Genomic DNA, 13,506 nt, shown 5'->3' on the forward strand with positions numbered 1-13,506 from the left:
GTCTGCACAAGTGCCCACGTACGTACGCACGTTTATACTGAATTCGTGTGTCACAATGTTGTGCATGGATATGGAATGAATGTGAAGGAAACAATGCGAAATGCGTTTGGAGTACAAATGGGGGGTGGGGAAGAAAAATAGTTTGAAAAGTGTTGATTCATACGAGGGTGTTTTACGAACCTTGTTTTTTATTATTGTCCACTCTGTCGAAGCCGTTTTGAATGAATCTTCGATACAAGTTATCCAAGACGAGCGTTCGCGGCAGTGCGAAACAACAAACAAATAATTGCTTACAACGCGCACAAATGGAAGGTTATAAACTTAAGCATTGATTAGGATTCTCTCGATGAATCCCAAAGCATCACAGTGACACTATTAATATCTCGCCAAGAAGACGAGGACGAGGACGAACACGATGATAACGCAATAAAGAACTGTGCTTCGGTACGTGCACGATAACAAACGATAGCTCGGCACGGCCCAACACGGCTACACGTGACGTACATTGAAGCAACACTTTTCTTCCTTTCGCACACTCGTTTTTTTCTTCTTTTTTCTCTTCCCCTCCGCTCCTCCCCTCCTCCGTTATTCTCGGGTCAATTTCGTTACGCGCGCTCCCTCGAGATATCAGAAGTTGCACGTGACACGTGCTTGCAACCAAACGTACGCACTCGTTTGTGCAGAAACATAAACACGTGTTGCACCGCGGGAGCGATGACTGTGCATCGATTACGATGAATCACTATTTCTTCCGTGATTTCCTTCACCGTTTCCTCCTTTATCTCTCCGACGATCTTTGTAATCTCAAATTCCTTTAGAATCTCCTAAAGCCCTGTATATCGTCGACTGCTCGTCTTCGTATCTTTCACCTCTTTCGATAATATTGAGCTTGGAGAATGCTGGTCGATTGGAAATTGGCTCTCGCGGTATTTCCATACGCGAAGCGTTGGTGCGCCAAAGAGGGGCCTGGTGAGACACCGGTCCGGGCTTCCCAGGGTCAGCCGGCTGGCAATCTCGCTCTTTCTCGTACACTTTGTACTAGTCGTGGTGGCAAAAGCACCAGTTGTTTCGTGTATGCCACAACCAACTCGAGACGCATACACGTAAGCGTAAATTAATATGTGCTCGTGTGTGTCTCGAGCGTGTTTGCAAAGCGTACAACGCCACTTTTACCAAGTTGTGTGCCACACACAATATCACTCTCAAGGACTCTCCCGAGCGAGTCTCTCCTATATTCCTTTCTCTTTATCCTTTCGCGCGAGCCTTTTTTATCCGGCTAACCTTTTTAAGCGGACTTTTAATTCATCGGCGTCGCCGCCACCGACTCGCTACGTAGTGTCTCTTTGCATTACACACGATTCCACGTACGCGACACTCTCGTACGATACAAGTTCGGTATGCAGCTCCTCGACCAATTCCAACCTTATTTTTGTCACGCGAAGGGCTACTTTTCCTTTGGATCGAAGATCCGAGCACGACCGATCGATCTCGTTAATGCATGTGGATTTTTTGGAATTCGCATCGGTTGCACGAACAAAAATGTTTTCGAGTATTCCCGAAAAGCATCAACACTCGATGGTAGCAACGTTGATCCGCGCGTGGCTTTTGACGATAGGCAATTTGGTCGTGTTACAATTACTTTTAACACAATGTTTTTGTACGTAATCGCCTCGTCACACTCGAAGGAAACCGAGCTCTTAGAATGGGATTGGAATTATCGTGCTGCGCACACATGCGTTCGTTTACGTACGAGCGAGCGCAATCGCAATCGCGCGAGTAGTGAAATGTGGAGCGAGAAAAATACAAGTCCGATAGGACGGGAGAAGATTCCCGGTGATCGCGGCGCGATGTTGAATGATCGATATTGAGGAGGTTACTCGCGACTCGACGCTCCCGATCTCGACGATCTGCGGGATCGTCGGGCTTGTCATAGGCGATTTACGGTCGCTCGGGTTAGCACGCGTTTCCGCACACTTCGGTTTCGCTTCGTATTCAAAGCTCCGAGCTGATGAATTTTCTTCTGAATTCAGCTCCCGAATGGGCGAGTCGGTTTGGCTTCTTCCGTTCGTTGTCTCAACCGGGGAAATCGCTCGCGCTGAAATCTCCAATTTCGCTTCGTGACGTTGAATGAACCGCGCGATATTGAACGCGATTAAGGGGCAGGCCGGGTTTTATCACACTGCCGAATGAATGGACGAGTTTCGCGCGTGAATTTTCGAACCTGGCCAAAAGTTTCGTTCGCTCTTATCAACCGGAAGATTCAAGTGCACCGCGATCGTAAGTCTTCCGCTATGCTTCCAACGTAAACACTGCTCGCACTCGGTCACTCGATTATCCAAACTGATCCCTTCGATTTCCCTTACCACTCTGACACTGTTGTGTTTCGTTGTAAAATCAACGAAAAGCTTGAAAAAACGAGCCCGTTGCAATTCCCACTTTGGCTAGCACTTAATCCAAGTCGTCGTCGATCGGAACGATTCACTCGATTGATTGATTTATCAACAAAAGTTCAAGTAGCCTCACTCTCGTTGTTCACGAATACAGGAACGAGCCTGCGCTCTCGTTAAAGTTGCACTCGCAAATTGCACTGTTAATGTGAATGAAAGAAAAATCGAATAATTCACCATTAATATAATCCACCGAAAGAATGGTAAAAACTGCGTATTACGGGAGAACTTGATGTTTGATTTGAGTTTTCACGAGGAGGTAGATATGAGCGATGACGACGACGAGCACGTTCGAAAAGACCACGAGGGTCTCGAGCGTGAGCGCGCAACTTCACTTTCGCCGAGTTGTGTATTGGCTCTCGCGCTCGCCTTCTCCGATTCTCCCTTCTCGCTCGTTTCTCTTTTTTTTTTCTTCACTTCTTTCCTCTTCTCTCTCTCTCTCTCTATTCCTTCCTCCTCCTTCTTTTCCTTGTCGCGTGTTCCTCTATGTTTCCCTCTTGCTCTATCTATCCCTTCCTTTCTCCGTTTTCCGAGCGCACACACACATGCACGCGCATTGACACTATTACAGAGGAGCACACAAAGCCGCACACTGACACTCGCGACGCGTTTTAATCGTCGTGTGTTCGTTTCGCCCGTGGCCCTCTATGGCTCTCTCTCGCTCTTTCTCACTTTTTCACTCGTTCTCTCTCTCTCCCTCAATCTCCGTGCGGCGCAGTCCCTCTCCCTCTCTCTTTCTCTTTCTACACGATTTTGTAATCCCTTTTACGAAACTCGCGGGCGCGCTCGCGGTTTCGCGCGCGGCGCTCACGGCACCGTCTTTCTCTCCCTCTTTTTCTCTGTCACTTCTAGCTCCGTCGGTGTCTACGTGTACGTGTGTGCCCGCGCCCGTGTGTCCGCGTGTCTGTGTGCGTGTTTGTGTGTGTGTGTGTGTGTGTGTGTGTGTGTGTGTAAACGAAGTAAAAGTCGTCGCGAGCACTCGCGGCTAACTCGACGACGACGACGGCGTGGCGGACGGTGAGAGACCGACTGGCGAACGAGAGGAGCTCCTATTACTCCGGCGAGGTTGTGACTGCCTGACACCAACACTCCCGGCTACTCTCACATGGACGGCTCTCTTCCCACTCTTCCGGCGACACGAGACCTCTCACGCGGGAGACCTTCCGACTTCCGGAACTTCTTCTTCTTCTTCTTCTTCTTCTGCTTCTTCTACGTCCTCTTCTGTTATTTTTCTTCCTTCTCTTTTTCCTTCATTTTCTTGCCCGTTCGCCGCCGCGTTCGCCTCGCCTGTCTCTCATTTTCTCTATTCCTCCGTTCTGTTCGTATCCCAATTCATTTATTCCTGCCTTCGCTGTACTTTGTTTCGGATTCCTCAATCGAGTGGCATCTGACTATTGCTCGATCGGCTTTTAGTATTTCCCGAAAGCCCCCGTTTCGCACACTTTTTTACTCCGAAAATTCATCGCTCGATTCTTCTCTCTGACTGAACCAACGCCTCCGAAAGTTCACTGCAACGAGCTCGAAGCGGAGATAAATATCAATTTATTGGGGCGGGACACAAATTTTCTGGACATTTCTACTCTTTCCCAATCGGCAATCCCTCGTCGATTATTCCCCCTGCATTTTTCTGCCACTCTTCGAGACTTCTTTTCGTCCGAGAAAAATTGCGTCTTTGCACGTTCTTTTTTCACTCTTTCTCTCGCGTCTTCGTGCACTCGTATATACGGAGAGCAGCAGCAGCACTCTTGAAAGAGAGACGTTCGAGAGTTGAGCGAGGTTCGGGTTACGCAATGCTGTTAGAGCGTATATAACTACTAACGTAGCCTCAACTCCTTCTCTCAATGCTTTCCGTCCTCCGTTCTCTTCGCTCTTCCTCTTTTTTTTCTCTTTTTTCCTCTCTCTCTCTCTCACTCTTTCGTTCTGATTCTCCCCTGCTTTTTCTGCTCTTTCCGTGTCCTCTCTCTCTCTCTCTCTCTCGTACACTTGAGACTCATACGCGTTTCAACTCTCGCATATATGTAAAAGTAACAAGAAGGAAAAAGAAGTTTCGTAGATACTCGATGTTGCTGGTCCCTCTCTCACGATTCTTCCTCACTTTCTCTCTCATCACTGTTGAGATACGATATTTCAAGGACAACCACAACGATCCAGCAACAACCAGAGACAACACGTATATACGTATATATGTCTACGTAAAGTCGTAGTCTCGCAACCCCTTCACTTTTCGTTTTCTCTCTCCCTCCTTCCCTCTCTCCTTCTCTTTCATTCCTCTCCTTCTTTTCCTCAATCATTCATCCGATCTTTCACGATCTTACGAATTCAAAGGGTCTCAAAGCTGCATATTTTCAGCTCGAAATCATTCCACACGGATTAGGCGTGCGAAGAGTACAGAAAATATAATAATTTGTGAAAAAACCGGTCGAATTTGACGGCCCTTTGACTTCAACGACGCCAAAATTCTCTAATCGTTTTCGCTCAAGACCGATCCAAATTTCCCTTGAATCGCGCATCTCGTTTTCTACATTCAAACATTTCCCGTATCAAACGCGCTCATTTTTTAATTTCCAACTTTTTGCTCTCGGACGTGCGATCGGTGGAGTTTAAACGCACTCCCGCGGTCTCGCGACCAAGTCCTCTCGCGGCCAGCTCGCTCGCGTCGAGCTCGCGCCTCTCTCGTTCCTTCGTTTCGTCGCGCGCGCGCGCGCGCGCGGTTTCAACTTTTACTTTCCAGCTCTTACACAACGCTCACTAGCGCGCCCGCCAGCACCAACGGCGAACACCGAGAGGCGAAATACAGCCCGAACGCTCACCAGGCCACTGTAAAATACTGGCACACGCGCGTACATGTGTAAATATGTTTATGTTTGCGGGGATATATAAACGTGTATTTATATATTTATCTATATTCATTAAATGGGCAACCCACGGGAACGCGAGCGAATAACTCGCCCTCTTTGTATTGCAAATGGCATACATATATTCCAATTTTTTCATTAAATTCTCCAATTCGCTTATTTCCCTCTTATAATCGATCAACGTGTGTCGATTTCTTCGGACAAATTTTTTCTTCCCCGTCGATTTTGTTCCTTTTCGTTCCTCCTTCGCGCATGCGAAATTTCCTTGTTTATGGATTGCAACACAACGAGCCAAACTCTCCTTAAGAACTATCGCCTTCTCGTCCCGAATTGCGATAAAACGAGAATGAATTTCAGTTCACTTTCTACTCTTGTATGTACTTCTTCCCCCGCCTCTTTCCTTCTGTCTCGTTCTACGTCGCTGTTTGTCTTTTTTCGTTCTAGTATCTTCCCTGGCTAGCAGAGTTTATGAAACACGTGTGAGGTTCCTGAGTACATATAGGAAATAAAGTGTGGATGAAAAGCAGATCAAACGTTCACGCGCGTGGAATCGCTTGCATGCGAAAGTGTTCAGTTGGAATCGCCCACACTCGAGCATCCATGCGAGAAGAGAGCGCACGATCGTATTCCAACTTTCCGCACTAAAACGACTTATTTATTTTCAATATTTTCAGCTCCTCATTCAACGTGCTCGTCATTCATGTACGAAAGCCCGAGAAACGATGCGCAATCGCTCCTGCTTGCACCTCGAAACAATTCCGCAGAAGTCTTCGCGTTTTTTTTTTTTTTTTTTTTCATTTTCATTTTTAATTTATCGGTTTACGAAGAGAACTGGGCTCGGTGTATTAATTCAATTCAATTTATCAATTCGAGTCATGAATTGATCCTTTGATATTTATGGATTAATGAAAAAGTACTGGAAACTTATGGCAAATCGAGGAAACAGATTATTATTGCTGCAACTACTCGCGGTATGTTTCTTTGACCTTTCGTACTTTTCATACGGCTCAATTCTTGCCTGCATAACTAATATAAATTTTGATAAATTTATTATAAACTTTCGACCCGGTGCTTCGAAAGTTTACCTCAAAATACTATTTTCAATTCTCGCTTCTGCTTGTGGAGCTAATATTGAAAGTTTCGGCAGTTCATTATTTTTCACCTACGCGTGTCACTGGATGGTGGGAAAAAACCGACGCACCTCACAAAACATTGTTTTCCAAAACGCCCTTGCACGGAGAGAATGAAATTTGAAAAATTATCGTGATTAACGATAGTGCGGTGATGAGCTGCAATTCGTGATATTATTAGGGGAGAAAAATTGAATTTTCCTATAAATTAAATAATTTTTATTGTTCCGAGTAGAAACTTTGACCGGAGCATTTAGTAAATTTTGACGTCCTATCTGCAATATTGACTGTTATAAAACTGAAAACTTGGCAAAATCTTTCAAATTTTACGGTCCGTTACAGGAGTGAATACTTTTTGTTAACTTGTCTCTGCACTCAAACATATCACGGTAAATTGTACGGTGAATTTCACGCTAAATATTACCATTTAAGGAGGGTGGATCACGAAATCAAAATAACCAGAATTTGATAACATTTGGTGAATTCTTTGGCATCAAGTATACAAATACAATTTTTTTCAAATTTTTTTACCACATGGTTATCGCATAATTGAGCCTTAAATCGAAGTTCTTATGCACGAGATGTATACTTTAGTGTTCAATCACGCTCGAGAGCTATGGGGTGAAAAAATCTAAAAAAATGTATATCGTCTTATAAATTTTTGAAGAATACATTTACAAAATTTAATGAAATTCTTATGATTTTGAAATTCTTAATATTTTTAACATGGTTTAGCATGGCAACATTGTATCGTCGCGATCCACCCTCCTTAATTCTGTCCGTGTGTTTGCGAACACATCGAAAAAGTATGAAAGTGAATATTTTTCAGTGAGCGATTATCTTCGGTTTCCTTCGAAAATATTTTATCTAACAGTGCCGAGTTTCTTGATATCACGATCAAGTATAAACCGACGATGAATTCAGTTGGTTCGTTGTGGAGGATTTCTGTTTGATAAATTGCACGAAGTTTAGCTATTATTACTTCAAAATGCCACTGCATTAGTTCTCCATGACGCAAAGACATCCCTGAAACGTTAGATGAAAATCATGGGCAATTAACTGGAACTCCCCATTTGCTGGATAGTCGATAAAGCCGAGCAGGATCGGCAGTGAAGGGGAAAAAATTGTGAAGGTAGAAGGGGCGAAGGGAAAGAAATGCGAACAGAGAAAGGGCGAGGAGGCAAAAAAGTCCGAGACGGAGAAAGAGAGAACTAAATGGAGTTGTCCAAGTGTACATATTGAAAGACAAAGAAGGAAAGAAGGGAAAAGGCAAGGTAAAGAACCAGGTGTCTTGGAGGTCTGTGCACCTTCGCTTCAGCCTCTTTTCAAGGAGTACGAACCCTTTGCGTACTAAAGGGTTGTTATACTGTCTTGGAAATCTTGCTCCGGGACTCATTGCCCCGTGACCGTTCGTCTCGTAAATATGGTTGCGCAAAACAATCATTATTTTCCCTAATTCACCGAAGGATAATTCTCCCGATGCACTCATAAACGAATTTAATTAAAAACAACGAATAACAGCTCCACCTTTCAAAAATAGTTAAGAAATATGAAACCATCGCATTGGTACGCTGAAAATTATTCATTATTTTCACAATAGGATTCGAACCGTACTCCCGCCCAGTGGCATGTAAACTCAAAACTAAATGATTTGTAAAACACGGTTCTTGGCGTTACATCCGTTACCGTTACGGCTCCGATATGTCCCTATCGTCGCCGGAAGTAACGCTTGAAATTTTCTTCCAGGATAAATGGAAAAAAAACGAATTAGTTTACGTTTGTACATACGGCATAATAGTTATCCTCGCAGAGTCTCGGTACTTCGAAGAGGCCTCTCCTCTCTCTCTCTCTCTCCCGCTCTTGGTGTTCTCGCTTACAGTTTCGTACAAGACTGCAATGTATTAGTTAACTCGGTGTACAGTCTCACCGTAGTCGAAGTTCCAGAGCCTTGCCATGGTCTTCTCTGCAATGCCTCTTTCGTATGTTTTTTCTCGCTCTTTCACGCTTTTACGTATACAATTCCACACACTCGTGTACACGGACGAGCACGCTCACTTTCATGTTCACCTATCGACTACACATCAACCACGTGCAACTTCTCTAGCCCCCTCTGCCATTCTTTCATCGTCATTGCCCCACTCGTTCTGTGCACTTTTCTCTCTTTCACGTAGACTCTCTCTCTCTCTTTCTCTCGTTCTCTCGTTCTCTCTCTTTCCGCCGAGCTCTGTCCTAACCCCTTCCAATCCTGCTCGTCCCTCCCCCTCCTCCTACTTTACGCTGTACGCTCCTTGTGGTACAAGCACTTGCGACGTACTCGCTGTAGTGCTGGACCTCCCACCTTTTGACCACCTCGAGAACTCGAGACTCTCCCTTTCCTCGATGCTCGAAGGGGAACCTCGCTCTATTGCTCTCTGTATCCGTCTCTCTCTCTCTCTCGCTCTCTCTCGCTCTCTTTTCCTCTCGAACTCGTTCGCGTCTTTGCTATCATTTTACAAATAGCTCTTTTGCTCGTTGCTCGAAGAGAAAAAATGAGAAAAAGAGGAGGAGGGCGAGGCATAGGAAAAAATGAGGAGGAAAATAAATAGAGATGGAATTCTGGTGGAATATGGGGAAGGCGAAAACACACATGTGTATTGACAAATCTCGTATAGAGACCATCTGCATGTATGCACGCGTATCGAGCACGAGTTTATCCGCGGACACAGCCCACGTGGTTTCATCGAAGCTGTACGTCACACTCGAGAAACGACAGACGAGCGAATCAGACCGCACGCACTTTGCACGACGCCGAATCTATATTCAAGAAAAACTACGATAAACGCTCGCATACGAATTTTCTCAATTTCTCTCTCCAAAGGAATCAACAATTCTCCAAAGCAGCACGGGAATTCACAGTTAAATGAGTCGATCGGAAAAATCGTACAGGTAGGAAAAAAATGTGATGAAAATGTCATACGCGTGTCTTTTTTAAATTTGAACTCTGTACTAAAGCACGTCGCACGTGGCTCCGACGCTTTTAACCTATTTAGCGTGGATATCGAGTGTCCGAATCTTGAAAATCAATTACAGTCTAAAATTCACTTTTACATCAAGAAATTGATTTAGTGCATGCTTCATTATACTCGATAAGAGTTGCAGTGGCCTCGTTTGTTCGGAACTTGAAGACAAACATGAGTCCACACTCGTGTTTGGTTAGTTGAAATTTTGTCATAATCGTCTGATGAATTCGAGAACTGTTTTATGCGATTTATTCGTTGATGCAACAATAGAGTTTTGGTTACTGCGAGGTGAAAATTCGGCGTTGATTCTCGTTTCCCCTTTTTCTATTACGTGTCTTCTTTATCACTGAAGCCTCTTTTCTGCCTCGTTTCTATCTCCCATTCTACCGTGTGCTGTCCTCGTTTGCATTCAACAATCGCACTGCCCCCTTCCCCCTTCGCCCAGCGTTCAACTCTCTACGTCAACTGTCGCAGGCGCTCGACGTATTGCCCCAGTAATAAAATGTGCTCTCCCTCTGTTCGCTATGTACTCTGTTCACTATCCGTTTACTCTTTGCCTCTCAATACACGCTACACATCGAACTGGATCAATTATGGAAGCCTGTGTCTTATAAAATTTCATTTTTTCTCATTATGTACACGGCCCACCTTAAATATTGCCTGAATATAATCACCATTTGGATCGGCACAGTTGATGGCCACGTTGCAAACCCTTTGACTTGAGAATAGAAGCCTCGCTATTTATCATTTCCTCTTATTAGTTGAAAATACAATCGTCTAAACTTATATTTCTCGACGAATATTCGATGAAACGTACCCAAATTCAAAAACGTTTTATTCACCATTTTTTAACTTTATCCAGTAGAAGCGATTGTTGCCTGGTGATAATAGTTTTGTCCAGCAACTCTCTTTTGAAGAGGTTGAATCACTACGATGCTTATGGAATCTTAACTGTTATATTTCTCCATTAGATATCCAATCATTATAAATTATGTTTCATCAGTGATGAGTAATATTTCGTGAATCATTATTGAATATAAAATAAATTCATTAATTCTAATGTATTCATTTTTGACGTTTTTTTTTTCTTTCAAATCTATTTTCGTTATTGTTGCTGCACTCTAATAACCATATTATCACCAGAAAAGGTGTTGTTGATGTTTGACCTTTCCAAGATACTAGTTATGAACTCTTTTTTCTTTTTCAGTTTTCCCAAGATGGCGGTTTTTGCCAAAGAGCATGATGTAAATTTTCATTATTTTTTTTTCTCGAAAAGTATCAACTAAATGAAAAAATTTTATGGGAAAAAAGTATTTAGAATCATCCAACAAACACGTGTGATTTTTTTTCCAAAATTTTCTAAATATTTTTGAATTTTGACAATTTTTTGGAAAATTTCAAATGTTCTGAAAAAATTCATACGTATTATTTGGATGACTCTAAACACTTTTTGTTCTATAACATTTTTTCATAAAGTTGAGATTTTTTTGCGAACAAAATTATGTTTTTTATTTTTTTTTCTCGATATGAATCATGTTTTATTATTTTACAACTATCATTATTTTGCGTATGCAGAATCAAAACAAATTTTGCAAAAATAACTGATTATTCGAGTGCAGCAACGATAACAAAAATCGATAACGAAAAAAAAACGTCAAAAATTCTTGACATTTTAATTAAAAACACAAAAATAATAAAGATTTTACTAAATAAATGCCAGATTCTGAAAGAGTACCCTCGGAAATCTCCTATGTGAGATTTTGAAGAATTTTTCTTTTGTTCCTCAGTCGAAACTGTGCACTTGAAATTGCGTGTCCAAAATTCTCGTTAAAGTTTATTTTAGGAACATATTTTATAAATCCGGATATCGTCTGATCAAAATGCGAATTCTAGTCGAGCCATAAAAAAAGATGCGAAACACAAAAACAAACGCCACAGTCGAAAGACAAAACTAAAACCGTAACAAATAAATATAAATAAATCTATTCTATCCCATAAAAGTATAGAGGCCTTAAGATGATGGATTAGTCGGTAATCACACTTCGAATTTTTGAAATTGAAACTCTTTGACATCGTTCGTCCGATTAAAATAATAAAAATGTCATCGTACGCAGCACGATCGCAAAAATCCGATGACATTTTTATTTTTTCGATCAGACGAACTATGCGGAAAAATTTCCTTTTCAAAATTTGCAGCTATCTCTCTCGCACTCACGGTTGTCATTACCGACTGATCCAACATCTTAAGGGCAATGATCTCGAAGTATGTACATACAAACAAATTAGAACAATAAACGATAATTTAAAAAAAAAAAAAAAAAGTCGAACCATTTTGGGCTGAACGCATTTTTCAGTCTCTTTGGGAATGCAAACGAGTCTGCTGGATATTCCATTGCGAAGCACACTATATTTCAATGATTATCGTAACGAGGATCAACAAATTTTATTTCAACGCTCCTAGAGTAATGAGACTAAAGAATTTTTTCAAATGATTATTATCGTTAGAATTGTGATCTCTGTTTTATTTCATATTACTGAATCACATTGCTATTATTATTTTGTCCATTCTACATCAGAGATTTCCGCCCTCTCTCCTTTCTATCTAACTCCTTTCATTCTTGCTCGCAAGCTGCTGTGTGCGGTTACGAATATACGTGCCTCTTTTTCGCTCCCTTTCTCCCTCCTCTTTTCCTCGCTATTCGGAATATTTCTCGCCACTCTCCTCTCTCTCTCTCTCTCTCTCTCTCTCTCTCTCTCTCTCTCTAGAGCAGGGCCACTCGGCGTTCTATTTTTATAGTATTTTCCTCCGCACGGTCACCGTCATCGCATATATTTTCTCTACGCGGCATCCTGCCTCTCTGTCTTTCACTCGTTATGTCCCGCGGCTGAGCTCGCTCCATACGCACTATTCGCTCATATATCCTGATCTCAACGAGTATCAACCCTCGCCTTACGCGCCGTTCATAAGAACCTCGCTCCAAGTGAGCAGCAGAAAAGAGATAAACGCCAGTCCAGACATCGAAAATACGTCTGTGCTTCACGGTACGTAATCACTCCGTCCAAGACTTCTTTATCGTAGACGCTTATTTCCCAACGTTTCATGTAAAATTCAACAGTAAGATGAGTTTTCACAGATCCCTCTCATTGCTCTTATCTCCAGCTGCATCTCCGAATCGAATTTCCCGATAAACCACCAAAATATTCTTGAAGGGTGAATTGCAATCGCGCTCAGACTTTGATGAATGTTAAAAGAATGGTGTTGAAACGAACCCCTTTCGGTTCAAGAAAATGTATGGTTTCTGAAAGGCAATAGGAATTTGATTGGGATTCAGTGATTGGGAGGATGAACATCATGATAATTGATTCGGAGCGAGACTAATCTCACACGAGAAGAAAATTTTCACGAGACAATGATGTCTTGCTCCAGTTTGAAAATTCGAGGATGAACTTCATTGAATTGAGGAATAAACACGAGTCAGCAATCGAATAGAGCATAGAGATTATCACCCGCAAATACAACATAATTATTCCAATAAAAGTGCAAATTATAAAGAAACATTAAGTTTTCGTCAGTTCAAGTGAAGGTAAAAATGTATTCCATTGATTAATCTCCATCACTCGTTCTTTTGATCATACAGATGTAAATTTCATTACGTTAAGAAATCTTCTTGTTCTTTGGCAACTCACGTACAATTTTAAGGGTGAAGATGTAATTATAACAAAAAATAGCGATATTGGATAAACTAATTGAATATTTCCATGATATAAACTTTTATGTCTTTTTTCATTGTTCGTCGTAGAAAAACTGTCAAATAAGCAAACGTCTTCTTTTCGTGTGTTCCTTTTTTTCTCTTTTATATATATCTATATTCATTTATATATCCGAACTAGTCAAAGACAGCGTAACCATCTTCACTGTCAACATCAATCGACGCTATCAATACTAAATTCGGGGATATTACGATATCTGTGGCCCCAAGTTTTGGCCATGTAGTCTTCATATTTGGCCCGAAATAAGACTTTTTTCAAGAGTAAAAAAAATCGAAATTCGGCTTTTAAGGAGGTGAAACAGATT

The 13,506-nt window shown here is 42.1% G+C and overlaps 1 protein-coding gene and 1 long non-coding RNA gene across 4 annotated transcripts in view; one reads left to right on the forward strand and one right to left on the reverse strand.

Moving 5' to 3' along the window:
* The window catches only part of ken (ken and barbie), a 43,144-nt gene extending 34,677 nt beyond the window's left edge, over window positions 1-8,467 (reverse strand). The window contains exon 1 of one of the 2 annotated variants that reach the window (XM_043413818.1): window positions 8,221-8,467. The gene's annotated coding sequence lies outside the window, so the exon portion shown is untranslated. Of the gene's footprint in view, window positions 1-180; window positions 3,504-8,220 lie in introns of those variants that run through there. The other variant, XM_043413817.1, reaches the window with a different exon arrangement.
* Window positions 8,468-9,137: 670 nt separating this feature from the next.
* The window catches only part of LOC122407756 (uncharacterized), a 39,328-nt gene continuing 34,959 nt past the window's right edge, over window positions 9,138-13,506 (forward strand). For both annotated transcript variants that reach the window (XR_006260272.1, XR_006260273.1), the window contains exon 1: window positions 9,138-9,357. This is a non-coding gene — a long non-coding RNA (uncharacterized lncRNA). The remainder of the gene's footprint in view (window positions 9,358-13,506) is intronic.

This window comes from Venturia canescens, chromosome 3, assembly GCF_019457755.1.
Source record: "Venturia canescens isolate UGA chromosome 3, ASM1945775v1, whole genome shotgun sequence".
Taxonomy (NCBI): Eukaryota; Metazoa; Arthropoda; class Insecta; order Hymenoptera; family Ichneumonidae; genus Venturia; species Venturia canescens.